The 15895-nt window shown below is 46.5% G+C and overlaps 1 long non-coding RNA gene across 8 annotated transcripts in view; it reads right to left on the reverse strand.

Moving 5' to 3' along the window:
• Window positions 1-15895, reverse strand: part of LOC137776261 (uncharacterized) — a 370431-nt gene that overhangs the window by 221263 nt on the left and 133273 nt on the right. The gene's annotated exons all lie outside the window — the stretch shown is intronic.

The following is a 15895-nucleotide window of genomic DNA, read 5'->3' on the forward strand; positions in this document are numbered from 1 at the left end:
TTATCACAAAGTGTGCAAAGAACAGCTGCCAGGATCTTCTGGAGATGTTATTTGGACAGCTGCAAGATGAGATTAAAGAAGTTATTTATGGGCTTCCCTGGTGGCACAGTGGTTGAGAATCTGCCTGCCAATGCAGGGGACACGGGTTCGAGCCCTGGTCTGGGAAGATCCCACATGCCGCGGAGCAACTGGACCCGTGAGCCACAATTACTGAGCCTGCACGTCTGGAGCCTGTGCTCCCCAACAAGAGAGGCCGCGATAGTGAGAGGCCCGTGCACCGCGATGAAGAGTAGCCCCCGCTTGCCACAACTAGAGAAAGACCTTGCACAGAAACGAAGACCCAATACAGCCATAAATTAATTAATTAATTAATTTTTTAAAAAAATTAAAAAAAAAAAAAAGAAGTTATTTATGATTCATCTATATGATGGGGTACTATGAAGGCAACATCAGTTATATTACAGTAGAATGTTTCATAATGCTAGAAAACACTTGTGACACATTGATGCTTTCTGAAAAGCAGATTATACAACTGCATGTTCTCGATAACCCAATTTTCCTTCATTCTTTACATTATATACAATATTTGTTACTTAAGGAGCATCCACTGTGTGCCAGGCACTGTTCTAGGTGCTAAATGTAAAGCAGTGATATAAATAGACAGAAATTATTGACCTCAGGTAGCTTTCTACGTCATAGTGTGTGTAAGTCTGGTAGTTGTGGTGGGGGGGAGTGGGGAATCAATAGGAAGTCGGGGGTCCCATGAAGGAAGGTAGAAGCAGGTTATACTCATATGTGTTGAGAGTCTGGATGCATAAATAGAAAACAGCCTGGGTGGTGGCTTACAAGCGATCTTTATTTCTTTCTTTTTATGTGCCCATAATGCCCACATCTTCTTCAATAGACATACGTGCTACTTTTAAATTCAGGAAAAAGAAAGCTGACTTGAAAGTGGTGGGCTTATTAAGAACTAGCTGCATCACAACATCAAAATGAATATAACAGAAATTTAAATAAAACTGCACAATCTAAATGTTATAGAATCTATGCTTACAGAGATTTTATATATTTAAAAGCTGGTTAGAAACCCAGTTTTTGTATAGTGATTGGCACATAGTGGGTGTTCAATAAATACCTATTGGAGGAATGGTTTATTTTCCCTTTTACATCTTATGTTTTGTATTTTTCACATGTTCCTCTGGAGCATTCAGTTCCTTTCTTTGTGAAACAAAACATCATATTTAAAAAAAAAATTAAGATTATAATATATTTGCAAGGTAAGTAAAGTTTAGTGTAAGGAGATAAATGAAACCAGGTTTGCACAGAGTGCTTTCTGCCTCATAGTAGGCCTTCTAGAAATGTTTGTTTCTACTTTTCTCCCTGGAGTGCTTTTAAAAAAGATCCTATTTACAAGAGAAAATTGATTCCCATGCAACTGTTTTTCTCCTGCACATCTGTGACATAAATCATAGCCTTCCTGAAGAGCATCTTCAGAGCTCGTAAACTCTCAGAATTGCAAGAAACCTTGAAGATTTCCCCATCCTATGCTTCATCGTCCCAATCCCAACTTATGAATGAGGAAACTGAGGCCCAGAGAGGGGAAGCAACCTGTCCTAGGTCACACTGGTGGCCAGTGACAGAACACGGATGGGAACTGTCTTAGTCTGATCTAGCTGCCATAACAAAATACTGCAGACTGGGCAGCTTCAACAACAGAAATTTATTTCCCCACTGTTTTGGAGGGTGGAAGTCCAAGATCAAGGTGTCAGCAGGGTTGAGTTCTGGTGAGAGCTCTCTTCCCGGCTTGCAGATGGTGACCTTCTCACTGTGTCCTCACGTGCCTTTCTTCTGTGTGCGCATGGGGAGAGAGTCAGCTCTCTGATGACTCTTCCTCTTATAAGGCACCAGTCTTATTGGATCAGGGCCTCACCCTTATGACCTCATTTAGCATTTGACCATAGTGACCTCCCTAAAGGCCCCATCTCCAAATACAGTCACATTAGGGGTTGCAGGTTCAACATAGGGACTTTGAGGGCACATAACTCAGCCCATAACAGGAACCCACTCCTCACTTCTCCCAGTTCAGTTCTTTCTACTAGGTCCAGCTTCCCCTGCCAACTAGAGCATGAAGGATGCTCAGGATACTATAAAACTTTATGCTCCTTGGGAAAGAGTGGGTTGTCTGTTTGGAGCCTTTGCCTTCCTTACCCCACATCTACACTTCTGCTGGAGGCTGCCTTCATCCTTGCAAAGAGACAAGGTCCAGCTTCTAGGAGAAAAGCTCTAGAAGGCATGACATGTCTACGTGATGGAACAAAGGCCTGAGTCCCAGGGAGGCCAGTCTCAGGGGAGGGGCTGATGCTGTTTAGGGCAAACTTGGGTAGAAGCTTCCATGAAGGCAGTGACTGTAGGCCCATGTTCTTGAACTGGAGTCCAGGGATGGGACTCACTGAGGCCTGGACACCGAGATTGTACGCAGAACAGTGGGACTGTGCATTGTTCCTTGGGAGAGTATGCAATTTTTCACCCGATTGTCCAAAGGCATTTTAAGTCTCTCTCCCCCTCAAAGAATTTAAGAACCACTGTGTTATTGGACGAGGAAGCATTTCTGGTTGCAGAAGATCGAGTCATTAAGAGTGGAGCGTGGGAGGTGGGGGCAAAGTAAAAGAACAGACGGAGCTCACATCACTCACCCCTAGCTCTCTTCGGTCTAGGTAAGGGAAGAATTCCTGAAGCCCAGGGTTGCACTTCTCTTGAGTCTTCTTAACTCCAGAGATGTCCTTTTGCTTCTCATGCTCTCCTTTAAGCCACTGATGGCCCAAGCATTCCTAGTGCCCTGTGTCCAGAGACCAGCCACATTCTCTGGAAGCTGGTTGGAAATGCAGAATCTTAGACCCCCACCCCAAAATTGCTGAATCTGAATCTGCCTGTTACCAAGATCCCCAGGTACACGGCCAAGCGTGACAAGCACTGGCCTGGAGAACCCCTGTCACTCAGAAAGTTCACCTTGCCGCCTCCCCCTGGACAAGGTCAGATCAGCCCACCACACCTCCGAGCAGGCATTACTAGCATGCCAAGTTGCAGAGGAGGAAACTGAGGCTTGGAGGAGGGGACGCGGATTGCCTGGTCAGAGGGCTGGTGGATCCTGGCCACACCAACTTATCTACCGCCCTGTAACCTCGAGGGAAGAGCCAGCAGCTCTGACCACCTGCCTGCTGCGTCCACCATGGGAGCCCTGCCGGAGAGACCCAAGGAGGGAGTGGTCCACGCCCTCCATCCCTCCTGCCCACCCCCTGCATCCTCCCAATTCTCCAGTCATGTATAAAACATTCCCAGAAACCACTTACTCCTCATGCATTTTCCATGATGCCAGGCCCAAGTTAAAATACATAAACATAAAAATATCAAGAAGCACTTTAAAAAAAAGAAAGAAAAAAGGACATGTTTCATAAAATACCAAGAGACCCATCTCGGCACTCGCCCCCCTCCCAGGGCCGCAGCCCAGGGTTGCTCTCAGCTCCCTCCTCTCCCCTGCTTTTCTCTCCTCCCTTCACATCACCCCTTTCCTTCTCAGCTTCTGCCTTTCCCCTCTGTTTTTCTTTTCCTTTTTTTCTTCTTTCCTCTTTCTCTCTTTCCTTCTCTCCTCTCTGTTCCTGGGTCTTTTCTCTCCCTTCATTCACCTGTCTCTCTGTCTGGGTTTCCACCTGTGTTTCTCTGCTTCTGTCTCTCTTCCTCTTTCTCTGTCTCACGGCCTTCCCAATTCCCTTTCTCAGTATCGCTCTGAGTTAGCATCTCCTGTTTTCTCCCTGCTGAGTGTCTGCCAAGGTCTGCTCCTGTCCCACACCCATGAAAACGGCTAAAATTAAAAGGAATGACAACGCTACCAAGAGTTGGTGAAAATATGGAGTGACCAGACTCTCAGGCACTGCTGGTGGGCGGGTAAAAGTGGACGCAGGCGCTTTGAAAACAGTTTGGCAGTTTCTACTAAAGCTGAAAGTACATTTACCCTACGACCAGATATTCCATGCCTGGGTATATGCCGAGGAGAAAGGAGGGCTTATGTCCCCCGCAAGGCATGTAGACGAATGTGCATGCCAGCGTTATTCAGAATAGCCCAAACCGGAAACCATCCATATGGCCATGGACAGGAGAGTGGCTGATTGGATCCTTGTTTATTTATATGCTGGAACACAGCACAGCAATAAAAAGAATGAACTACTGTTACATATCACAGTATGGACCAATCTCCAAAGCTCTGGGTTTTGAGAAAGAAGTCTGGACACAAAAGAGTGCATGCTGTATGGTTCCATTTAGAGGAAGTTCAAGAACTAGCAAAACTCATTGGTAGTCCAAGAAGTCAGAAGAGTGGCTGTCCTTGAAGCAGGCTGTATGACTGGAAGGGATCACAGGAGAGCTTTCTGGGGGCTTTGGGAATGTTCTGCGTCTTGATTCGGGTAGAGTATGAACCTGGGTAAAATATTCATCTATATATATTACAGTTAATACACTTAGTGTTCATGCAGCTTATTGTATGTGAGTTTTACCTCAATGTAAAAATACAAAGAAAATGCTATCTATACACAATGGGATACTACTCAGACATAAAAAAGAATGAAAGTTTGCCATTTGCAGCAACATGGATGGACTCGGAGGGCATTATGCTAAATGAAATAAGTCAGAGAAAGACAAATACTGTATGACATATACTGTATGGTATCACTTATATGTGGGATTAAAAAAAAAAAAATACACCAAACTACTGAATATAACAAAACAGAAGAAGACTCACAGACAGAGCGAACAAACTAGTGGTTACCAGTGGGGTGGGGAGGGGCCACAGAGAGGTGGGGGGGTGGGAGGTATAAACTACTGGGTATAAGACAGGCTCAAGGATGTATTGTACAACACAGAGAATAAAGTCAATATCTTGTAATAACTGTAAATGGAAAGTAACCTTTAAAATTGTACTTAAAAAGTTTAATGTATATAAAGACAAAATAATGATACGTGGTATTTATTGGTAATTATTATTATTGCCACAATAGGCAAATGGCTTGTACCCAGGCCCAGAAACTCAGATATGTTTCCAATCGCATCGATTAAAATGGGGAGAGGCATCTGTGCCCCAAACATGGTCCTCAGGGCTGAGAGTCCAGCTTCCTACTAGACCAGCTCAGGTCCTGGACCCCCACAAACATCACCATCCCTGGGAGGGCCAACCACCCCAAGACCCTTTGCAAAGACCTGCCCCAGAGAGACAAGCTGCTTCCACTCAGTTCTCATACTCCAAGCATCTTTCTGATGCTTTGGGGTTTTTTCCCCCCTGCTTCACCTGTAATGATTATGATTACGGTTTAACTCAACACTTACTCTGATAAACAAGTAGTTAATTAACAGCCCAAAGCCTGAACCCAAGTTAATAAGAAGAGGGTGGCCTTGCTGGAAACCTCGGGGAAATCTTTCTGCCCATGGAGCCATCAGAACGCGATTACAGCCAATGGGGGAGACCAGAGGAGCTCAAAACTCCAGCCTGGGGACTCTGAAAAGGCCTTTATTTATGTTTTTCTTCTTTATTCGAGTCTTCCCAGGAGGGGAGGAAAACACAGAACCCAGTTTTTCTGTTTCAGCTGCGTGGGTGTCAGCCCAACACACACAGCCCTTGGAGGCAAACTAAAACCTGCTTATTTTCATTGAAGGGGAGGAACGGAGACCAGAGGGACTCGAGCGCTATTAGTTAAATAATGGTGCTTAAAAATGCATTGAATTTAGCTGCCTCCCTCCCCCCTAAAAAAATCTGGAATTTTCCTATGGAGGATACTTTTTTCTCCTGGCCCATGAATATTAATGTTCCTCTCAGAGAGATCTACTTGAAAAAAACAAGAATAAATTAAATACCTACAGATTTTTCTAATTCCTCTTTTTGGTGACATGCCGTCATTACATCAAATTACTGAGATGGGCCCGCTCCCCTTTTTTTTTTTCTTTTTGGGTGAAAATTATGGAATATAAAGTATATGTAAATGGAGCAAAGGAGGAAAAAAAAAACCTGTGAAGGAAGAATAGGGGAAGGAGAGGCATTAGGTATTCTGCCGGCGTAGTAGTCAGCCAATTAATCAAGCAGTGGCGAGAAAAAGATGCAGAAGGGATGAGTTCGCCCTTCACGTTGATGGGGCCGGCGCAGGGCAACACCACGGCACCTGAGCTCACGGTTAGGCATGCAGAAAGGGATCATGGGAATATCTTCCTGTCTTTGTCTTTCTCGTGAAGGATGGAAAATGTCAAGCTGTTGTTTGGCTGGATTGAGGGGGGTGGGGGAGAGTCAAGGCGAATTCACAGTCTGGCAAGGCAAGGTTTTAACTCTTTGAGGATATCTCTGCCTCCCCTCCCTCCCCAGCCTCCAGCTCCACCTTCTTCTCCTTCTTCCAGCCCACCCCCCTCAGCACATCTGTAGGGAACTCTGCCTGCAAACAGCAAGTGGGAGGGAGCTGATTGATGGTGACATGCAGGCTGGGGCAGTTTGTGTGTGTGTGGGGTGTGTGTGTGTGTGTGTGTGTGTGTGTGTGTGTGTGTTCTGTGCACATGTGTCAGGAGAGGGGGAGTAAGAGGCATTTTTCCTCTCCCCCATAGTGTTCTTTGTTTACTCTGGAAATGAGCGAGCATGACCCCTCTTCTCTCCAGCCCTGTCCCGTCCCCTTGGAAGTGAGCGGTGTCTCCAAATCTGCGAGTAGCTGTGAAAAGGATAATAGGAGTAATAGGGATCTGAGGCTTCAGCGCTCCCTCTGTACAGCGCTCAGTGGACTGAGCCCACCCAGAAGGCTGGCCCGACGGGGTCCCCTGGAGCCGACAGAATTCCAGTGCGACTCTGAAGAGCGGAACATCCCTGGGGCTGGTGGTAGAGGGAGAGCCCCAGCCCAGGGCTTATCACCCGCACCAATAACACTGATGATGATAACAATAACAGTAATAGCCCGCCACCTTCCATCAGCATCAGCTTGCCCTGACTCCTTTAAATTCCCATCTCTTTTCATTATTTTTAAACTCTGGCAAATCCATGATTCCAAGGGAAGTTTGTCATCAAATCACTCTCTGAGAAAATGCGTATTTGATTCTCCTCACCTGCCCTAGGAAAGGCCATTGAGTGGTCTACATGGCAGATAAGATGCTGAGGGTGGGAGATGGGAGGGATGTGGTCTAGAGTGGTAAGTGGCCACAGAAGGGGCTCAAACTCGCATCTCCAGTTCTCACTCCAAAGATCACTGTAATTTTGGCCAGAGGTGGATAGTCAAAATGCCCTACATCCTGCTCTGCCAGCCTCACCAGGACCAGCCCACGACCGTTGCCAGCTCATCATGCGAGCCCAGTACGAGCCCCAGATACTAGATGCAATCCGTACTCAAAGTGTGGTCCATGGACCAGCTGCATCCTTTCACCTGAGAGCCTGCTAGAAAAGCAGAATCTCTGGCCCCAGCCCTACTCAGTCAAAATTTGCATTCCAACATCTCAGGTGATATGTGAGCACATTGAAGTTTGAGACACACTGTTTTAAGACAAACTTTTCCCCTACATTCACAATCTGAAATCTGAATGAATCTGACAATCAAAGGCAGCTTCTACTCCATGAAATACGCCAACAGGCAGCATTTGCTTGGATGAAGTGTGGGCGCTGTGCTAGTGCTCTGCATACATTATTTCAGCCCATCCTCACCACCTATGAGATGGGCATTGTTGATACCTCATATTACAGATGAGGTCACGGAGGCACAGAGAGGACTTGCCCGAGGACACACAGCCAGTAAAGTGGCATCACCCAGAATTTGAGGCAAAGCACCAGAATCCACAGGATTAACCTCTGAGTCAGTGGTTCTCACACTTGAGCAAACAACAGAATCACCCAGACGACTTGTTGAAACATAGATTTCTGGGTCCCACCCCAGTTTCTGATTCAGAGGCTTGAGGGGCAGCCCAAGAATTTGCATTTCTAACAAGTTCCCAGGCAGCAGTGCTGATGCTGCAAATCGAGGGAACACTCCTTGAGAACCGCTGCTCACGGCAGGGTCATCCCTTCTGTTAGGAAATCTACTGGCCCCAGAGAAAACCGTAATTCAAAAAGATACATGCACCCCAGTGTTCACTGCAGCACTATTTACGATAGCCAGGACATGGAAGCAAATGTCCATCAACAGAAGAATGGATAAAGAAGGTGTGATACACACACACACACACACACACACACACACACACACACAAAATATTACTCAGCCATAAAAAGGAACGAAATTGTGCAATGTGCAGAGACGTGGATGGACCTAGAGACTGTCATACAGAGTGAAGTAAGTCAGAAAGAGAAAAACATATATCGTATAATATTGCTCATACGTGGAATCTAGAAAAATGATACAGATGAACTTATTTGCAAAGCAGAAATAGAGGCACAGACGTAGAGAATGGACGTATGGATACCAGGGGGGAAGGGGGGGGTGGGATTAATTGGGAGATTGGGATTGACATATATACACTACTATATAAAATAAAATAGATAACTAATGAGAACCTACTGTATAGCACAAGGAACTCTACTCAATGCTCTGTGGTGACCTAAATGGGAAGGAAATCCAAAAAAGAGGGGATATATGTATACATATAGCTGTTTCACTTTGCTATATAGCAGAAACTAATACAACATTGTAAAGCAACTATACTCCAGTAAAAATTAATTAAAAACAGATATCAACTGGTTTAATTATGAACTTCAACCAAATACAATCGAGAGGTTAGTCAGTGTACCTTCCCTAAAAACAATTTTTAAAAAGGGCAGGGATGAGCAGGAAATCTCAGACAACTAAGATACAAACAAACAAAGTGAACGGCGCTCCGGAGAAGGTCCAATTGTCTCTCAATGATCCCTTAGTTGGTGGCAGACACTCCTCATGGTCGTGCCTAATTGAGGGTACATTGCAGCATCATTGCTATAATAATCCTTTCCCTTATTTAACCTGGACGATACATGGTGTTATAATGAGTTTCCTTCCTCTGTTCATTAAACAGACATTTACAAGGCTCATTCTGTCCTGGCGGGCTCTGTGCAGGTCACTGGAGACCGAGACAGATGGGACATGGGTCCTGTCCTCTGACAACTCCCCATGGCTGGCCTCGCCCCTCCACCTCAGGGGAAGGTGTGCACATTCTGAGGAAAGGGGTCCTGAAAGGGAGTCACCGCTGAATGTTGCTTTGTGATAGTCATATGCTCTTTGGAAAAATTACACTTATTAATGGACTAAAACAATAATAATTTTCAGATTCAAAATTGAAAGTAAAATCCCAAAGTCCCTCTCCCCAAGGATAATCACTCAAAAAATTTTTTGGCAAACAATCCTTTTAGATATCTCTTTCTGTCTCTATATCTCTGTCTCTCTCTCTCCCTCCTTCCTTCTCTCTTTCCCTCTCTCTCCTATCTCTCTCTCTCTCCCTCTCCTCCTCCCCCTCTACAGTACAGATTTATAACTAGACACAGATCTCCACATTTGAAAGCAGTGGTGGGAAAAGGCTTAGAAGTTCATCAGCCAGTTCTGGGCCAAAACGTGTCGGGGCAGAGGGGAAAATACACGCGAGACCCAGAAGTATAAAATGACAGAGGGAGCATCAGTGCTGAAGCGGTGATCTGGAGTTGGAGGTGGGAGGAGTTAACAGCAGGTGAGGCCGGGCTCAGGAGCTCTGGAAGCCCAGTTTGTTTTTTTTTTAAACATCTTTATTGGAGTATAATTGCTTTACAGTGTTGTATTAGTTTCTTCTGGAAGCCCAGTTTTGACACTTTTTGCCTTTACTTCTCGGATCTCTGATTCAAGTGCTAGACTCTTGAGAACCAACTTGGTAACCGATACAACTGCCTACTTAGGGTGTGTTACCCATCCCAGGGGCATTCGTGTTCCCTGCTTCAATGTCCCCCATTAAAACAATAATGCCCGCATCAGAGGATAACAGCCCCCACCTTGAAGGAGTGGCTGGAGTCCTCGGGTGTATGTGGAGGGGAGCAGATCCTGAACAGGAGGGGCTGTATCTTAGGGGTCAGCCAACACTGAGTGAGGATGCGCTCCCTCCGTTCCCACCCACAACCACACCTGTCCTCATCTTTCTTTTCAAGAACAGAAATAACTGGCCCTGGAACAGCTGAGCCCTGGAAAAATACCTCCCACCTCTTCTTGGTATTTCGTGAGTGATTTTATAGAAGATGTATGGATGTGACACGATGCTCACAATCAATTCTCAAGTGAAAAGAAATTATTAAGTGAAGAAAGCAAGTTACAGGGTAATATATATGGGTCTGGCACTGTATTTTAAAGATACATACTATTTAAATGTATATTTATATGTATAAGTATAAATTTTATGGGGAAACGATCCTGGAGGCACATACAGCAAAATGCTAATGGTCGCTTTCTCTGGGAAATAGAAAAAGAAGAATAATTTTTTCTTCCCCCAGTTCCATGATATGTAAGTCACTGTACCAAAGATGACATGATGGTTTACTTGCCTTTATATGTTCAGCACCTGGCATAATACTGACACATAGTAGGGGCACAATAAATATTTGCTGAATGGATGGAGAGGAATTTTGCTATACATTTATTTTCTATAATGTACAATGACTTATTCCTATAAAGAGAAAAAGTTAATAAGTGCCTCATTGTTAAGTAAGTACTTTTCAAATGGGTAGGTAACTGGTCTAAATGGAGTGCTATTATGGAGGCCTGGACTGAAGAAGTAGGAGGGATACTCGGGGCAACAGGATGGAGACAGGGGAGAGTGGGATGATGCTATGTGGGGTGGCGGGCACGTGATGGTCAGAGGAGGCCTCTCAGGGGCCAAGCTGGGAGAGCTGACAAGCCAGCAAGAGGTAATCAGAGAGAGACTTAGGAAGAAAGTAGCATGTGCAAAGGCCCTGAGGCACTTTTGAGAATTACCAATAGTCTGGCAGAGCCCACCGATTCTCAACTGGGGTCAGTTTGGGCCCCCAGGAGACATTTAGTAATGTCTGGGGATACTTCTGCTTATCACAGGTGTGTGGGGAGATGCTACTGGCATCTAACGGTAGAGGCCAAGGATGCCACCAAACATCCTACAATGCACAAGACAGCCCCCACTATGATGAGCCCAAATATCAATAGTGCTGAGGTTGAGAAACTGGTGCAACACCAGCAGCAGCAGCAGCATGACCTGGGAGCTTATTAGAAAAGCAAAATTCTCTGGCCCCGCCCAGCCCTGCTGAATCAGAAACTGGGAAGTGGGATATTAAAAAGCCCCCCAGGGTTCTGAGTCTCCCAGTGTGAGAACCACTTGTACAGCATTGGTTCTCAGCCCTGACTTTGTATTGCAATCACCCGGGAGCTTTTCACAGCACATGGCGGCCAGCCTCTACCCGCAGAGCACCTGATTAATGAGTCCTGGGGCCCACCAGGCATGGGTTTGTTGAAAGTCTCCAGTTGATGCTAATGGGCAGCCAGTGGTGAGACCACTGAGCTAAAACAAAGAGTTCAAACACAGGGAGAAGAGAGACATTTGCAAGGACCAGACCAGCAGGGCCCTTAAATTACATGCTAAGGATTATAGACCTTATTGGGAGGGCACTGGGGAGCCATGGATGGGTGAAAAGCAAGAAAGTGGCTCTTCCAGGTGGATTAGAAAGATCTCTGACTACAGGGAGAAAACTGGAGGAGACAGGCAGAGGCTGATGCAGAAAGACCAAGGAGGAGGCTGGGAGACAACGGTGGTCTGATTTGAATTATTCCCCCTTAAAGAGATGTTGAAGTCTTAATCTGTGGTCCCTGTAAATGTGACCTTATTTGGAGATAGGGTCTTTGCAGATGTCCTCAAGTTAAGAAATCATACTGTATTAAGGTGGGCCCTAATTCAGTGACTGGTGACCTTATAAGGAGAACCAGATATGGAGACATACAAAGGCACACACACACACACACATACAGAAGGAAGATAGCGATGTGAAGACAGAGGCAGATTGGAGGGACGCAGCTACAAGCCAAGGAATACCGAGGATTGCCGTCGACCACCAGAAGCTGGGGAGAGGCATTAAAGGATTCTTCCTTAGAGCAATTGGAGGGAGCATGGCCCTGTCAACAGAAGTGGTCCAAATCCCAGACCAACGATCCAGGTGGATCAGACCTCAGACATACTCTCCTCCAGGCCACCTGCTGGCCCCTGAGGGCAGCTGTGGGCCAGGTACTGGTGGGGGAAAGCCCAGGTGCCCACAGTCTGCTGAGCCTGGCTGGGATTGGCAGGGCAGGTGGAGGGCAGGGAGGACAGCCAGGGTGGGATGGACAGACCTGGAGCCTGGTAGGAGAAAACTGTCTGTGTCCTACAGGGCTAAGGAGCTTCAGGAAACCATGTCGTCCATCCTTAAGCTGGGCATGGCTCCACAGCCAACCTGAGTGTTGCCTGCTGAGTGCCCTGACCAAAAAAAGACTTCTGATTCCTCTCCCCTAAGAGAGGTGACCTGGGGTAGATGTGCCAAGTGTCACCCAGCCTCATGGCCCCTCACCAGGGTCACTGCAGTGACCTCCTAACGAATCTCTCTTCTTCTGCCCTTGATTTCCTCTGATGCATCCTCCATGCAGCAGCCAGAGTGACATTTTTAAAATGTAAGTCCAATCTTTTCACTACTCTACTCAAGAGCCCACGGTGGCTCCCATCACACTTAAGAGTAAAAGCCAGCGTCCTTACTATGTCCCCCAGGTTCTGCGTGATCTGGACCCATGTTAGCTCACTGACCTCATCTTCCCCTCCCATTCACTCTGCCCCAGAAGCACTGACTTTCTTGCTGTTGCCTGAACAAGCACATGCCTACCTCAGAGCTTTTGCATATGCTGTTCCCTCTTCCTGAAATTGGGAAATATCACACCCTCGCCTTCTTCAAGTCTTTGTTCAAATGGCATCTTCCTCACTGAGCGCTCACCTGACCACCCTACTGGAGAGTGTAACCCTCTGCTCTATCACTTTCAATCCCCTTACCTTGCTCTTTTTTAAATAGGTACCTTTACCTGCTGACCTTCTATATTATTGGTTTGTTATGTTTCACGTTTCTTGCCCTTCCCTGGAATGAGAGCTCCTGCGGGCAGGGTTATGGTCACTGATTGTCTCCAGTTCCTAGTACCTGCACTCACGTAATCCTTCCAGCCCCCCTTTGAGGTGGGCACTATTATTATCCCTAATGAACAGATGAGGAAAGTGAGGCACAGAGAGGGATAGAAGCTTGCCCAAGGCCACACAGCTGGTAAGTGGGAGGGGAGCCAGGAATCCCACCCAGGCCGTCCGACTGCAGGAACCCTTTCACCCACTCAGCCCATGCCTTTCCCTGAGGCATGCGTGTGGGGGGAGAAAAGCACATGGTCCAACCCACTGCAAAGTTATTTGCAGTGATAAATAACACATGTAACAGAAGTTTATACAAATCGTTACAGGATTTACGTGGCGAAGGCTGGGGGCAATGGCCTATGACCAGTACCTGTAGCTGTTAGCACTCCACAAAATGACAGCATCGCTGCCCGCTGAAGCCGGCAGCTCTCCTCGTGGGCGCTGGCAGCCCGGCGCAGCTGGAGGTCAACTCACTCTGGGGCTCCAGACACCATGGTCCCCTGAAGGGCTGTCATGCACCCAGCCAAGTGGTAGCAGGAGGGGTAAGTCCCCTCAGGGCAATACAACCAAATGTGGAGGTGGTGAATACAGAAAAAAGAGCACCTTCCTTCCTTCCTTCCTTCCTTCCTTCCTTCCTTCCTTCCTTCCTTCCTTCCTTCCTTCCTCCCTCCCTTCCTTCGTCCGTCCGTCCCTCCCTCCCTCTCTTCTCTGATCAAACATTTATTGAGTACCTACTATGTGCTATACACTAAGCTAAGGGATGGGATCTAATATGAGCAAAGCAACCTGAGTTGTTGCCCTCAGGAGGCTTACACTCCAGTGGAGGGGACTAGATTAAAATCTAACCATGCAAATAAGAGAAGAACATTGTTGTATGAGTGTATAATGAATAGACCTGACCCAGACTAGGGGAGGTGTGGAGGGGGATGGGAGAGACTTGCAGGAAGAAGGGATGCTTGATCTGACATTTGAGAGGGCAGAAGGTGAAAAGCACCTGAAGTAGGCAACGTGAACAGCATATGCAAAGGCCCTGTGGCAGGATCAAGTTGCCAAGAGACGAATTGTACACCTAAAGCTCAGAGACTGATGGAGGAAAGGGTAGAGAGATAGGTTTGGAGAAGTAGGCAAGGGGAAATCTCATGAGGTGTTGCAGGTCATTTCCACTGCTTTAGCCCCCAGTAGGTGGGGTGACAATGGACTCAAGGAAACCAATAAGGAGACTCCTGTGGTTATCACATGAGGGGCAGTGGTGCTTTGGATAGCTCCTTGGAGGATGTGCTTCAAATTCCAGCTTTGACACAAGCTCAGTGGTCTCGGGCAATCATCTTTCTTTCCTTGAGGCTCAGCGTCATCATCTATAAAATGGGGATAACACTACTCACCAGGCAAGACTACTAAGAAGATGTTATAAGATGTTAAAGCTCATATCCCAGCAGAGGAAAGGAAATCAGGAGAAGCTACCTCGAATCTCAGTTAAGCTCTGCCCCTCTACTCTCTGATTTGATCTTGAAGTAATCTAAGTTCCACCTTTTTTTCCCCTTTTTAAGGGATCTGCAGGGAACAACATCCCCTCAGAAGAATATCTGGCCTTGGTAGACACACCCATTGGAGGACTAGAGGCTCTTTAACAGTCACTCGGTTGAGGTTTGACCACTCAGCTTGACGTTTAAGACTTTCCAAAATCCAGCCCCGGCTTGCAACCCCCTGGGCAAAAATAAGGTGTCAGGACAGGACGGATGGCCCTGTAGAGCATGGTGGAAACCTTGTTTTGGTTTTCATTTTTCCCTAAGTGCAATGAAAATCAACTGAAGTGTTCTAAGTAGGAGAGTGCAAGAATGAAATTTCTGAATTTGTAATTTAACATGATTACTCCATCCACAGATTAGAGAACAGATTGAAGAGAAGCAAGACTGGAAAGAGCAGATGGGGATGGAGAGAAGTGGACAAATTCAAGATGAAATCTGCGGTTAGAATGGATGGCGTGAGGAATGGGCAGGGAGTGTAGAATGAGGGCATGAGGTATGGAGAGATACAGAGGTGACTTCCAGGATGGGGCCTGAACAACTCGAACTCCTTGAGTTAGAGGACTGTCACATTCATCACTGTATCCATGACACCTGGCACACAGAAGGTGCTCAATGTCTGTTCTTGGAATAAAATGACAACGAAATCCAGGGCTTCCTGGACAAGTGTTTCTTAACAGAGGCAGTGCCATCTCCGAGGAGGATTTGGGGAATGCAGGGCGATGGGGTATTATCCTGGTCCACTGTTTCTCCACGGGGTGTTTTTTGCACCCCAGGGGAAACTTGGCAGTATCTGGAGGTATTTTTGGATGTCACCACTTGGAGGGGAGGAGGGTACTACTGGCAGCCAGTGGACAGAGCCCAGAGTTGTTGCTCATCAGCCTACAATGCACAGGACAGCACCCCCAACACAAACAACTATCCAACCCCAAATGTCAATTGTTCCTAGGTTGAGAAACCCTGTCTAGAAACTGGAAGGATTAAATCAGCCACGTTGGACGTGCAACGCCCAGGGCAGTCCCACATCAAGAAGAATGGTCCCAAGTCTTTGGGGAATTTCAAATGCCCTTCTGGACATTCATGTAGGTAATTTTTTTTACTTAATAATTACCTGAGTCTGGAATCGAAATCCATCTTAAATACAGCAAAAATCTTCTTTGCACAGTTTTACTTTTCATGGGATTTTCCCGGGATGAAGCTGCAATATAGATTGGGGGAAGGCGGTGCTT

This window comes from Eschrichtius robustus, chromosome 14 (genome assembly GCF_028021215.1).
Source record: "Eschrichtius robustus isolate mEscRob2 chromosome 14, mEscRob2.pri, whole genome shotgun sequence".
NCBI classification, from domain to species: domain Eukaryota; kingdom Metazoa; phylum Chordata; class Mammalia; order Artiodactyla; family Eschrichtiidae; genus Eschrichtius; species Eschrichtius robustus.